Source organism: Pinus tabuliformis, chromosome X (assembly GCF_031772625.1).
Source record: "Pinus tabuliformis cultivar Carrire ecotype Pingquan chromosome X, CPIR1, whole genome shotgun sequence".
Classification (NCBI taxonomy): Eukaryota; Viridiplantae; Streptophyta; class Pinopsida; order Pinales; family Pinaceae; genus Pinus; species Pinus tabuliformis.
In genome coordinates, this window is record NC_142308.1 from 922,953,014 (window position 1) to 922,968,197 (window position 15,184).

General features: G+C 38.4%; 1 pseudogene; it reads right to left on the bottom strand.

Annotated features, from left to right (window-relative positions):
* LOC149142694 (uncharacterized) overlaps positions 1-15,184 on the bottom strand; it is a 71,666-nt pseudogene that overhangs the window by 42,758 nt on the left and 13,724 nt on the right.

Here is a 15,184-nt window from a genome sequence, read left to right on the forward strand (position 1 = left end):
CCCGTCTTCCAATCACGGACGGGAGTACATACTAGTCATATTTTCTCGCGGAAACCTACCCTATACCCAAAGTTTTCCTGCCGAAGCAGGCCAGGGTGCATGCCCCATGGGTTTCAGTCATGTCCCCCGAATCACTCGCGCTCATCAGGCAGACGGACTGGAGGTTGACACATTTCTTGCGTGAAAATACCATTCAGGGATGGTATATGACTATTTTCTCTGTGTGATCCGGGAAATGAAAGCTGGTCCACGAGCTTGACCACTCTTCCTTCGTGCGGAAAACACATTACTCTAAAGAGTGAGGAGATAATCACTCCCATGCAATAAATATAGTCTCATCCAAGGAGTAGATTATAATCCATGGGTCCTTGAACTACCATTAAGTTCATTTGAATGGTTTTTCCTCTCAATGTTATAGGTACATTGGGAAGGATCCCTAACGGTCGACTGGTTCCTTTATCAAAGCCTGTTAGATTTCTCATCTCAGGCAAAAGCGGTGGCGAACCAAGCACTTTCCAAGCAGTCGAGGAAAGGATACTCACAGAAGCCCCTTCATCTATGATGGTACAAGCCATAACTAGTCTATATATTTGAACAATGATTCGGAATGGTATACTAGCTGGTAAATGGGGTCTGCCTAGTTGATTCCAATCAAAGGATACAACTAGGTTGCTTGGAGGTGGGACCGAATAGACGGCCGGGTATGACTCTAACGAACTTCCTTCCTGCGGTAAAGGAACGGGTAAATTGCCCCCATGTTCATTGGAGTCTGTGCTTACGAAAAGAATTTGGACGGTGTCATCCTTGTTCTCTTCGGTGACTGTATCATCTGAAGATGGAACCTCTGAAGGCAAGAACGGGTCAACTGCCGCCTCGACCTTTTGACTTTCGTCTGGTATGGGTTCAGATGGTTTGTCTTCAATGATAGATGCTTCAGTCGACCACCTGAGCGGGCCAGCCAGATTTTCAACTAGTGACGGACTCGGCAAGAGTTTTTATATCCAGGAGGAAGTTGTAACGGTGAAACCGGACGATCGTCCAAAACTCTTTTAGCCTCGTCTAATAAGGGACAACGGTGGATGGCATGATCGCCTTCGCACAATTTACAAGGAAATCTATATTTTCCTTTTTTTCCTGGGGCTTCACTTTCACTAGTCAATGGTGTGTTTTCAACATGATCATCAGAGGTTAACGACACCGGGTTGTGCAAACGAGGAGACCAGTCCCTTAAGATCCGAGGGATGCAAGGACAATCTCTATGATAGTGGTCTCCTTTGCAAATGACACATGGTGATTTAGGCCTGGTCGGTGCAGTGTGTGGATTTTCGCTAGACGACGCTCGTTTGCCCCTATTCGCTTTTGGCTCCTTCTTCTTCTTCTCTTTCTTCTTCTTTTCCTTCTTCTTCTCAGGTACTCGAATTTTGGCTTTACCAGCCCGATCAAGCAAAGAGGAAGGAGGAGAGGAAGAATTGGAGGAAGTAGAAGGTTGGTGGGTAACTCTGGAATCGTCTAGTTGCTGACTCGACTGTTCAGGAATTGCGGTGTTCTGAACGACAGAGGTTGAGAAGAGCCATACAAGCAAACCGATTGTCAGTACTGGAAGCGACAATGTGGCCATATGGGGTGCACCAACATCTCCCCAAGAGGAGAAGGGACTAGGATTTCCTCCAAGGGGAATTCCTTGGTTGGTGGATTCCATTTTCTCAACCCAAGATCAACATAGGAAAGGGTAATGAATATTCCGTTTAAAATAAATTTTAGACGCTTTGACACAACTTGTTTTTTCAATTTTTAAGAGTCGAGAAAAAACAAAAGATGACTCTAGTCGCCTTCGATTTTTAATGAGCCTGAAGTGACAAGTGCTCAGATGGACCTTTTCCGTTAAAGAGTCTAAAAAGGAACAAAAGGGACTACTCTGGAAATCTAGGTAGAGGGATTACCAAACCAATCGCAAAACTGCAGAATACTTTTAATGGTACGGCAGTCAATCTTCTCGAATGCTGTGTTCAGTGCATTGCGATCGATAGGGCGGCAGACACGACTTCCTATGGATAAAGGATTAAGCCTATTGTGGTCTCCCAAAATATACTCGACGGTACGTGGGAGCACAAGTCCGTACTGGTACTTATCGTCTCAAAGTGGAGGAATCACCCAACCATCAGTGAGAACAACAGTTACCAGGCTTTACGACGCTGGAATACGTCTCTAGCCTAGACTTCTAAATGTTGTGTGTTAGGTTCCAAAGTGTTGTTAGATTCATTGAATTTATTTTATAGTTGATCTTGTTTATGAAGTTTGCCTTTCAGGTTCACCGCGAGATGTTACAGATGTAATTCCTAAAATGCAATCTAAGATGATAAACAATCTTTTTATCTTCTTTGTGCAATGAAAATCCTAGCTACTAAGGAAAGAAAGACATAATTATTTCACAAAGAGCAAAGAGCACACTCTAAATGCACTTTCCTAAATCAAACCAATCAGACTATCTAAATGCAAATGCACATGCATGTATTTGTTTTTGAATTTCTTAGTATATGAATGATAAGAAGAAAGTTGATGCACAAACTGAATTTCTTTTCAAGCGACAAATATCAACAAGTTTCTTTTCAAAATAAAAAATGGAGACGATCACAACACCTTACGATTTTGAAATGAATACTTGTTTTTGACACTAGAAAAATTACAAATTCAGACCAAAAACAATAGTAACAGGATAATCGACTATCAACAGCAATCAAACTCTTTCCTATGATTGAAATCGACACTTGCGACACTTTCAAATCAAAGGATGACAGTACGATTACGCTACTTTTGCAAAGGAGAACTGAAAATGACTCAACAAACACACAAAAACATTTACAGTTCTTTTGTACAAAGGAGGCGAAATAACAGCAAGGAAAAGGGGTTTCAAACAAAGATATACTGATCACAGGCAGCAAAATTCATGAATAGAACTGGAAAGAATGAATCACAGAAACCAAAACTGCACAAAGCCTAGCCTGATCAGTGCACCTGTAACACAGGGAATTTGAAATGCAATGCACCTTCTAAACTCGGGAAGTGCGCTGAATTTCAGATTCTCAGAACAGTACCTATGCTGGGCCAGAAACGAGACTTTGCTTGGGTTCCGGGTCACAGTTTACAGTTCAGTTCATGGGTTTTGGCCGAGAAAAAGGTAATCAATAATTCAACAATCAAGGGTAGATCTAAGGGGGATTTAAGAGCTATCACAAGGGCAATCAGAGAGTTTGTGAATCAGTTGTTTAAATCATAAACAGATCCCAGAGATGGACTGAAGTGGCATTTATCTACTTTGCATTTGCTATGGCAAATGCAGTTCGAATGCTACCTGGCATGACTTCAGACTCCGTTTGTAAGTTTATGAAATAGACAACAAGGAAGATAAACAAACAAACTAATTCGTCCCCAGCGGAGTCGCCATTTTGTTACAGGGAAAAGTGTCTACTTAGAACTGCTTATCCCATTAAGGTGTGATAGCTACCTTAGAAACAAACAAAGTAAAGCTACTTTCGTTTTTCCTTTATGAAGTATAGATAGAAAGGAACAAAGAAGACCAACCTCTGTCATGTGCTAATCTCCTGGTTTGATTTCTCTCTTCCTTGATAGTCTTTCGCTACTTGTTCCCTTACACGCCCAGCTTCACAGAGTACCTGTAAGATCATAGTAGCATAGCACTATACAAAGACATGGATCTATAATCATAAACAATCTAGGATCAAATGTAAATTGACCATACAAATGCAGCAAACATAAATGACACAAGAGTATGGATGAAAACTTGAATAGCTTTTATTGATAAACAAGAGAAAAGCCAAGAGGAGTTACAACCAGTTGTTTTGACCCAACATCAACCTCTCAGCAAGGAAGCCCCTCTTCACCTCATACAAAGCTTAGATCACCCAACAATATGATGTTTGTCTCAAGAAACTAACAGCAATTCCTTACAATATGCAAAATTCTAGCCTCTGGATCTCTGGGATGAGGGATCCATATATAGATAAGGGAGATGAGTCAGCTTGTGATTTGATTAGTGTCTTCCCTCTGATAGTTCTTGCTTCCACTTGGAGATTGATGACCTCTTACTCATCCTTGGTCGAATTCAGAGAGGCAAGTGTCACAGGAGAAGTTTATGGAAGCTTCCATTGCCTCTCCACCTTGCGGAATGACACTACCATTTGTCATTTCTCGCCCATCGCACCCCATAGAAGGGATTTTTGAAATGCAACGCACCCACACAATGTACTTAGGTGAGATGTAATGTACTTGGCCTGTGGAGCAGCTGAAATGATCTTGTTTTGACCAATTCTGAGCAGTTTTTCATGGAGAACTTCTGGGAGAAGCTGTAATCAGCTGACCTTGTTCCTTTAGGGGTTAGAACAACACTTTTAGGGACTTAGGAGCCCTTGGTTTATGGACATTTCATGCTTGGGGTTGTAGTGCCCAAAAATGTCTATAATAGTTCATAAGCGAAACTGGCACTTAATCCTGTACTCTGCCTTGTAGGCATATCGAACCTCGATGAGAAATGCAACTGGATTCAGACCCTTTTAGTTGGTGTATGGTTTGGAAGCAATATTACCAATACAATGTGAAATTTCATCGCTCAAACTTGTGATTGACCTATTACCCGACACTTCTGAAGAAGAAGTGTGTTTCTTGGAATTAATCCATCTGGACGAAACCCATCGTGATGCCACATTGGCTAATGAATCACATAAGAAACCTATTAAGGTGCAATATGATAGAAATGTCAAGCCTAGTATCTTCTCGGAAGGAGACCTGGTCTTGCTTTACGATCAGGAAGCTGATAAACTTAGAGCAGGGAAATTTGAACCAATGTGGATGGGTCCTTATATTGTCAAGTGTATTTTGGCAAAAGGTGCCTATGGGTTAGCAGATTACGATGGAATTCCATTGTTGCAGCCTCAAATGTTACTATGCTTGATTAAGTGTAGTAAAACTCACTGTATATATGCTTTCATTGCATGTGTGTGTGTGTATCTTTTAGAGTTTTTATCTAGTTAGAAATACACTTTTCATTTTTTGCAGATGTCAGAGTCTTCACAACCTTTTGTTGGTTACGACGGTGGTGCTAGTCGTAGTACGCAGAACTTGTCTTCTACAGCATGGGCTATTTTCACTCCAAGTGGCCAGTTAGTGAGTTTCCAAGGGATTTGTATCGGTCGATCGATGAACAATATTGCTGAGTATAGCACGTTGATTGAATTTCTATCTGATGCAATTTCACTTGGCATTCGTTGAATCCTCGTTAGGCTGGACTCACAACTCGTTGTACTACAACTAACAAACATTTATGCTATCTGAAATCCAACAATTTTTCGTATGTTCCTTAGAGTTCGTATTTTGGAAAGACATTTTGAACACATTCAATATCGACATATCTCTAGAAATCTTAACACATTAACTGATTCTCTAGAAAATTATGTGTTAAATAAACATTTGCAACACATGTAAAAGTAATATTTTCAATTCACATCATCAGTTGAATAGGATTGCATATAACCATAAAACTATGAAAGTAAAATATATAGGTGTTTTAAAAAAATTTACAAAATTTTTGTCCAAGACATGCTTGGTCATTTGACCCAAAAAACTCAAAATGCATGCAAAATATCCTAAGTAGATCTAGTGGTGTTCATGTAACAGGTCACAACTTGTTCTATCATGCACAAAAGCCTTGCCCAGCGGCTAGGAACACCAATAGTATGACATTGCAGCCTCATAGGTAACTCCTCGATCTGGACATCTGGAATATCAGGGATTAATCCCTCCATGTGATCCTGGAACTCTGCTAAGGTCTTGGCCAAATCCAAGTCTTGGAGAACTGCTCCCCCAATGTTTCTCCGGGTTGGCCCACCTACAACCTGTTGGTGCCCCACAGGTCGAACAGTACCCACATATGCATGCATAAGAGTTATTTTAGTTTAGTCTTGGAAACATTAAAAACACAAAAAACATGTAGAAACTTGAAAAATAAAAAAACACTTTGGTCAAACAACTTACCCATACCACCCCATTGTGCTCCAACTAGTAGAATCAAATTTGGATCTCCACGGAAATCCATCCCTGAGTATGGATTCTCATCAATGATAAGGTGTTTTCACTCGAGCCAACTAAAAAATGCAGTGGAAAAAATGATCGTTGACTAACCCACATGTCAAGCCATCAATTCGACCTACCTCTGCATATGTGGATCTCTAGGACCAGCTACACCTAGTAATACATGTTGTGGTTGAATCAATGGGATTCTCTCTAATGTAAAAGCAATTAAGATTGAACCATAGTAGAAATTCTTCATCTTACCACTTTTTACCTTGGTCAGTTGTTCTTTCAGTGAGGAAAGCACAACCTCGCACAAATTGAAAACTTTTGGCTCTAGACACTCCAGTGCATACTGCATATAAGATATGTTCGCCAAATGTAGTGTCACAATGCTAGCCAATTTTGCAATTGTAAATAGGATCGTTCTAAAAGACAAATCACCTTCATCCATGATGTTTATTTCCCCATCCTTGCTAGGCTGTGTACCTGGCTGACAAAACTGTCTAATGTATTCTCTCACCAATTCACCTCCATGGGCAAATCCAGAAAGTACGATGGGGGAACCTCGCCTCAACAGTCAGGTAAGAAAGTAAATATCATCAATGGTAATAGGGACCATCTTGTCCCTAATGTGAAAAGTCTGATCTGTCAAATCTGATGCATGAACAAGGAACTGCAGTAGTTCTATTTGTTGCCTCATTCCAGACAACTTGAAGTATTTGAGTAACCCGCAGTTTTTGAGGGCCTCAACTATACCCGGATTGTTTAGGGCAACCATGTCTTGTTCTTCGTGCTCTCTTTCTCACCATGTAATTGACATTTTGATCCGATGAAAGCTTGAAACACAATCATAAGCTTAATTAGGATCCTTTCCATGCAAAAAATAGGACAAATTTTGGAGCAAACAACTAAATTAAACTTGGGAAACTCATCCAATGTAGCAAAGGCACGGAGACAGTGCATTGCAGAACATGAAGGCTTCTATCTAGGTGCTCTTTAGTGCAGTTTTTGATGTGAAAGCCTGCGCTGGTCCCACAGTGAAAAAATGAAACCCCAGGGACGCCAAAAAACCCTAAAACTTGCATGAAATGACAAAAGAATGACCTGAAAAGAAGAAGAAGAGAGGTTTAGCTCCTATCTGGTTTGGACAACTCGAGAAATGGTCTGTAGAATCTCTCGCAATCAGCTAGTGAAGATCGAGGTAAAAAACTAACTCAGAGCACAAAACTGAATGGTAAGTTCCAAATGGTAAAAATGTCATGGTGAAAACTTGTTTTATGTTTATTTCATGTTCATTAATTGAGTAAACAGTAGTATTTACCTATTTTTGCCTATGAAATATGTATTTTTAATCCATTTTGTGGTGTTTTGAGTAGGTTTTGCAACTGGCTTACAAAATTCAATGTGCTCAATTGTAAATTGTACCTTTCACCACAGAGCACACTTTTATCTCTTTTTAGAGCTCTGTTAAAAATGAAAAAGGAACCCCCTTGGAGTCGTCTTTAAGCTCTTTCGAGACTCTCTAAACATGAAAAGATTTCCGAGCGCTTGCTCTTTCTAGCTCGTTAACGGATTGGAAACGATATATCTCTTGTATTATTTTACGCTTTTTCAAGTCTGAGAGATTAATTTATGAAAAATAACTTGTGGAGTTTTCTTTTTGTCCCTTTTCAAACTCTCTAAACATGAAAAGGACCGAATTATATTTGTCGTTAAACTTGTTAAAACATCAAATAGCGACAAACTTGTCCATCTAGACAAGACCGGGTTTCACCTTCGCTAGACTCGTTAAAACATCAAATAGTGATGGATTCGCCTGAAGGGTGAAATTATACAGTAAGAATATGTTATCCTCCTCAAGCTTGATAAAAATAAAGAGGTACTGGTCAGCAATGACTAGAGAAAATGGAAAAAATGGGAAAACCATTTTATGGTAGCAGGTCACTCTTGAACATGAAATTTTCACTCCATCTCATAACTATTTCGGTTGGGTTATCAACTTGACAATTATCACACCATTGGTCTATCATACCATCCATAACTTTGTTTTGGGTTAATGCTACTAATTCATTTTAGTGTCACCAACATGATCAAGAGAAGTCATCCAGTCAAAATTCATCCTTTGCAATACCATAAACCTTCATTTTCATGACCGCCATTCCTGAACCTTGTGTCATCAGTCAAATTCCATCTCTAAAATCACTACACTCTTTTTTTGTCTTTGATGTGGGATACATCAAGGCCCTGCTATGATGAGTCGCTTCTTGTCAACATCAACACATTATCCAAGAAGTTGATTTCGAAACACCCTTCCAATACCTTGAGGTTTGCATGAATCAATGGTAGGTTTCTCGCTTTCAGCGATAGCCATGCATTAATATCCTTCGACCGAAAGACTTTGCATGGTGTTCGACATCAAATCATCCATTCACACCATGCAAAATGTACTGCAGTACCTTGAGGATCATTATCATTATCAGTGATTTCTCTCACATCTGTTAACAATTTACATCATTGGCTGGTAATCAAATGATGTCTTCCCATGTTCGACTTCAGATCACATATTCACATGGTTAGACTCGTACTTGAGCAAACAATTGAACAAGATAGAAGACCTTTGATCTAGTTTCATCCATCTGGGTTGCGAATTCATGAGTACTAAATCATATGTACAATGGCTTTACATTGATAGTCATTCCGATCATGGGTCTATATCTGTAGACCACTGTTTATGTATATGTAGTGAAAGTTTATAAGCTGAGCATGGGTATGCCTTCCCTCAGCAATTCATGTAAAATCAAATATCATGATATATGTATTGTAATTGATGCAGGTCACCTTCCACGTCGATACCACCTCATCACATCGTAAAGCATTTCATTCGACATTGGCATTTTTCTGACTTGATGCTTTAGGGGGAAACTGTTATAGATCCATTTGGTCACATCAATCCCATCATCCAGATCAGTTTTTTAGGGCTCATCAAACCCTAATTTCAGTTGCTACATGCCCTAAACAAGTCACCCCTTTGAATGCCTCCTTCCCAGACAGTTTCATGGCTTGAAGACATCCAGAAATAACCTCTAGAGGGACCAATGCAGCTAAGCCCTTGTAAAGGTGTAGTGCAGAGCAATTGAGTGCACTACCAGGGTGTTCTGCAAAGCACTTAGTCTTCCTTTCACCTATGCTCGGCGAGATTGAGCACAATTCACAAAGGGTTTGGGGAATATTCTTATATTTTAGAGTCATCTAGAAGGTTCCCTCACTTATCAACTCCTATGAGATCGAAAATGGATGAGGAATGAGTTAAGGTGCATCCTATCCTCTCATCCCTTCCTCCATGGAACTAATTCTAAGTATGGAAGCCCATTCAATGCCACCATTTATGACAAAACCTCCTTCATCTTCCTATAAATTGACCACTCATCTAAGTGATCAGGGGCTGGATTATGTTAAATTGTAAGGAGATAATGTTGCTATGAGATTTGGCTTTGAAGAAAGTAATGTAATGCTACAAGTTTTTCATGCTTTTGATGTGATGTGGATGGGATCCAAGCTGGAGGAATGGCTTTGAATCAGACACCAATGGTTGTATTTCCTTCTTCTATTTAATGAAGTGTTTGAACCTTTCTCCCATATGTTTGTATTGTTTCATAATTCTTATATGTGTGAATTGTATCTGATTCCTTTCACTTATATTCAATAGATAATGTGCTTTGATCGATTCTTTGTTTTCTATTGTGTTTACAGGTACTTATTAAGCGTATTAAGTACAGGAAGGAGCGACAGGATCGATACAAGGGAGATGAGAGGAAAGTGAAACTACAAGTAGGTAAGTAGGTCTTCTCATATTATCTATTGCTTATAGGAAAAGACTAAAACACTTTAAACTATTGTTCTAGATACAACTACTTATCTAGGGAATTAGTATTTATTCATAGATACCAAATTCTCCAAAACAGGAAGATCAAGGCATAAACACAATTGTACAAAATACATATGCAAATTAGAAAAATTGTGCCAATTCAAAAAGTATTATACCCATATTGAAAAAAATAGAATATGAACAAGTGATGTAAAGTAACTGGACCCATAAATATCAACTCCTGATTATGAAGAGAAACATCCTCAGCCACCACCTTGCAGATTTGAACTTAGTTCTTTGAAACCCCTATGGCTCGGAGTTCCTTCTTTGACACAAAAGTATAGACTTGATATTGGACTTGGACTTCCATCTTTTTCTTTGGTTTTTTAGAAGGCACATGATTCATTAAATTCATTTATAGACACTTGATCTATTGCACAACAAGATGGAACACCCAAAATCTCTACAGGTAAAATTTCCTAGGATACATATACAAGTCAAATCATTTAAGAAAATTAGGCAACCATTTCAAGTGGAAACCATAAAATGCATAAACAATGTGTAGATTCAAACAAAAAAATGGAATGAAACTTACATCTGTCATGCCGTCAACACCAATACTAGACAATGTTTCATTCTCTACTATTGCAATGATAAAAATTGATGCTTCAAGATTGCATTCTCCAGATCCTTTCTCATCTACAAGTGAGACTTTGTGTATGTTGCATGTGATCTGCAATTGTTTTGTTGCCATGTATCCTTTCTCATTTATAGGTGAGGCTCTGTGTATGTTGCCTGTGCTCTGCAATTGTTCTATTTCCATGTCTGGAACATCACCTAGTTGTGGACAAGTTTTCTACAGTGATACAACCGGGAGATTATCTAATCTCTCCTTGAGCATTCCTAATTCAAAAGAAAATTTGGGCAATAAATCACATCCCTTATCGAAGTGAATTTCAAGATAATTTTTTGATTGCAAGTTACACAAAGAATCCATTTTCTTGCTGCTTGACCTTTGCTTTCTCGGTCGAAATCTGCCTTTCAAATTTGAAATGTTAGCTTTAAACCTAGATCTTTTGCTCCTATATTTGATTGATTCCACAGGTAGGGTGTCACCTCGTCTGTCACTATCAATTTCATTTTTAGTGGCCCTGATAACACAAGAAGCAATTTTACTACCCATCTCTAAAATTGTGGTAGATTTTGGAAGAGATTGGGACCTCAGCAGGCTACTGGGTGAAATATCTCTGTTATTTTCCACATTATTATTGTCTAAAGAGACATCCCACTTTGCATGCATGTATCGTCTACTAGGCCTTTTAATCTTTCTACATGGTTCATGCATATCACAAAAGAATTCATAACATTCCTCATCACCTATGTTAGCTCTATTATTTTGTTGGTAGATTTTTGACTGGGACACTTGTTTATTTTCATCAAGAAAAACAAGGAGTTTCCCTAAGGTATCTTGAATTTTTCTGATGTGTTTCTTCTCTTCATTCCCTTGAGTAGCTCTCAACCTTTCTGAAATTGTCTTCCCAACTACTTTGTTTCCATATTCAGGTGAATCAGAAGGTTTGCAAGGGGAAGATGATAAGGATGAGCCTAACATGGTTTTGTAATCCCATGAATATTTGGTACCAGAGGTGGAAGATTCTAGTGAATTATTGATGCTCGCATTTGGAGAAGTATCTGTCAACTTGTTTTGTGAACATTTTTTTTTTTTGAAAACCCATCAAAGTTCTAACTTCGACCAAGCTAGATGAATCGTTCTCCATATCTCTGGTCACATTTTCCTTGACTTTCCTTGCAATCTATCAAGCAATTTTCCTTGGATTCTTAGGAACATCATGAATTTGATCCAAGACAACTAATTTATTAATCCTTGACTCATCTTTTCTCTTCTCCACAAAACAAATTTAAGCCTGTTACTCACTTCCCAAAGAAAATGTTGAGTGTTATCCCTCACTAGTTCTGGATCCATGAATCCAATTTGAGAGTGTGGGAAGAAACTTGGTGATGGACTAGGCCTAAAATTTTGACACCTTCCAGGAGAAGGCTTTAAGAAAACTATTATTGTTAGTAAGGAATAAATGTTATTATTACCATCTTAACTTACTGCAACACAATTTTTATTTTATCCCCGCCCAAAACAGTCTGGCATTGAATTCTTAGGTGGAAAGACTCATACTTTCTCAACTTCAATTATATCAAAAACTTTTTCTCCTTCTACTTCTGAAGACATTTTTCATTTTTCTTATCTCCTTTGGAATTATTTCGATTGTTCTCTTTCTCCTTCAATGCCCCATGACTTTTCATTGGATTTGATGACTTCATTTTTGGAAATTGTTTTTCTCAAGTTTTTGAAGTAGATTGTATATCTTGAGGATGATTTTCAAGCAATGAATTTGGTTCCTAAAGAAATTTAAGGAACAATTTCTTGTTTTATTGCAAAACTTCCAATGCATTGAGAGATTATTTGGAACTTTGAATCTCTTCATCATTTATAAGATGCTGAGAATTACTAACACTCTCATGTAGAATGGCCATTTTTTTCTCATTCATATTTTCACAGACAAGCATTTATTTTTCTGCTAATTTCATTTGAGTAATCTGGTTGGGCAGACTTTGAATGATCGTGAATCTTTGAAGATTTCCAAGCTACGACAAGTTTATTAAACTCCTGCTACTGCTTTTCTTGAGTATGATCCCAAAATGGAAGAAATACATAAACATTTTTCTTATCAGTATGATCTATGGGCTTCTCTTAAGTCTTAGGCAAAGAATATTATTTTACAAGGCTTACTGGTTGAAACTTTTAAATTATTTTGAAAAAATTGAGGTTTCTAACTCAGACCATTGTTTTAGATTCCTAGTGTTGTTCTTTTGGGGATGAATCTCTGTTGCTTTTATATGTTGCATTGCAATTGACTCTGCTGGCATGGCATCTAGTCCCATCAGACGTGCTATAACACTAGGTGTACATCATTTTGATCCATTTTCCTTCAACATTTCCTGGGCTATCAGTGTCTTCATGGGCATGCCAGTCACTTTCTTCCTTGTAGTGGGGACCTTATTCATTTCATATGCATACTGAGCAATCCAAACAAGACAAAGTTAGACAAAATTAAAGCCTATTTTCTGCTAATGAATGGTATTGGTCATTATTCCATTGTTCATTTTTAATAGATAGAGCTTAGAAGATGTAAATTGTTGGGTGTGGGATAAAACTAGGGCAGAAATAATATATTTATCGATCCATGATTTATCAGAAAAAAAATTCATGATAATTTGTGTGCTAATATCACCCTTTCACTTCGTATATACTCAATTAACTGTTGCAACTTGTATATGAACTTATATTATTATTTTAATTACAGAATTTCAGAAAAATTCTGATGTACTACTTTCATTACGTTTCTAGACCATAACTGTAAATCGTCCCAAATAGAAAGTGTGTTTATAGAGTGTGCATTTTCCCCAAATGTTACAGTGGGAGCAGTGAAGCTCGACCACAATGGGCAGCTAGGAAACTGCAACCAACTACCAATTCCCTTAGATAAAAAAATATTCATTCTCCGTATTTATTGTTGTTAACTATGATTGGAGCTAACTATTTCATGTCACCACCCTCCCTCTTGTGACCTATCCACTTGAGTTGTAAGAAATATTAACATGATGGCATGAAAAACCCCACTAAAATCCTACATGACACTGCACAGGGAAGGAGCACCATGAAAACTAAGTAGTAAGGTTCAAATAGTTGAAATTTAATGTATGATCATGGACTTCACCTATGCTACTATTATTTTGCCTTTGTAAATGAAAAATGTCTCACAGGCAAGCGATTTCTATTTAGTATGGATTCCAATGTTAGAAAATTATATATTACAGACCAATGAAACACATAAAATATTGTAGAATTATAAACACAGAAAACAGATAAAATAAGAGAGATACAGATATACGTGGTTCACCCAGTTTGGGCTACGTCCATGGAGAAACATCCAATCCTTCTTTTATTATATTATCTAGCAAACTGAAGAGATACAACCTATAGAAAATCCGTTGTAACGCCCTCTTCGCTCTCAATCTCCTCTCTCTTCCTCACTCAGCATACAGATATACATAGACGCAATACAATTCCCTCATATATAGCGAGGGGTTTCCTTCTAGGGCAAAAAAACCTAAATTAAACATAACTTCTACCATCAGATCTTTGCCTAATGAACGGCCCAGATTGAATACAAAATTACAACATTTTACAAGGAAATTTTACATCTATTCTTAGCTTCAGGGGCGCTATCCCCGAAACTCCCTACTAGGGGGGGCTCCCAAAAGGTCACAGCCCCCCCTGGACCCCCCTTGCAGTGAATATTTTATGGGTGGCATTGCCACCCCGTTTTGAACTGGGGTCCAATGCGGCGATACCTTTGAATGCATAAGATAATCAGGCTCCAAACCTAACAATCTCCCACTTGGAGACTGATTATAGCAACTCCACTACTGCTTCATTTGCTAGAAAATGAGTCCACTTTGGACTTGGCTGTTTCTCATCTTCATCATCATACTTGAAGACCAACTGAAACTAAGCAGATTCTCAGTTTCTCCCTGGTTACTACTTTTGTTAACATATCTGCAGGATTCTGGCTAGTGTGTATCTTTTCCAGCTTCAACTGTCCATCTTCCAACACAGACAGTATGAAATGGTACTTGAGCTGTATATGTTTAGTCCTAGAATGAAATGTAGAGTTATTTGCAAGATGTATGGCACTCTGGCTGTCAATGTATAACCTGCCCAACTCCTACTTCTTACCCAATTCATCCAGAAACCTTTGTAACCAAATCATTTCTTTACTAGCCTCTCTAGTAGCAACATACTCTGCTTCTATTGCTAAGAGTGCAACAACACTTTGCAGTTTTGAGACCCAACTAAGAGTTGTTCCACCTACAGTAAACACATACACTATTGTGCTCCTCCTGTTATCTCTATCACCTGCCATATCTGCATCAACATATCCCTGTAGAGAAATGTTTGAACCACCAAAGCATAATGCTTAATTTGTGGTACCTCTCAAATACCTGAGAATCCACTTCACTGTCATCCAACGTTCATTTCCTGAATTGTTCATGTACCTGCTTACAACTCCCACTACATGTGTAATATCAGGCCTCGTGCAGACCATTGCATACATTAAGCTTCCAACTGCTGATGCATATGGAACTTTAGACATA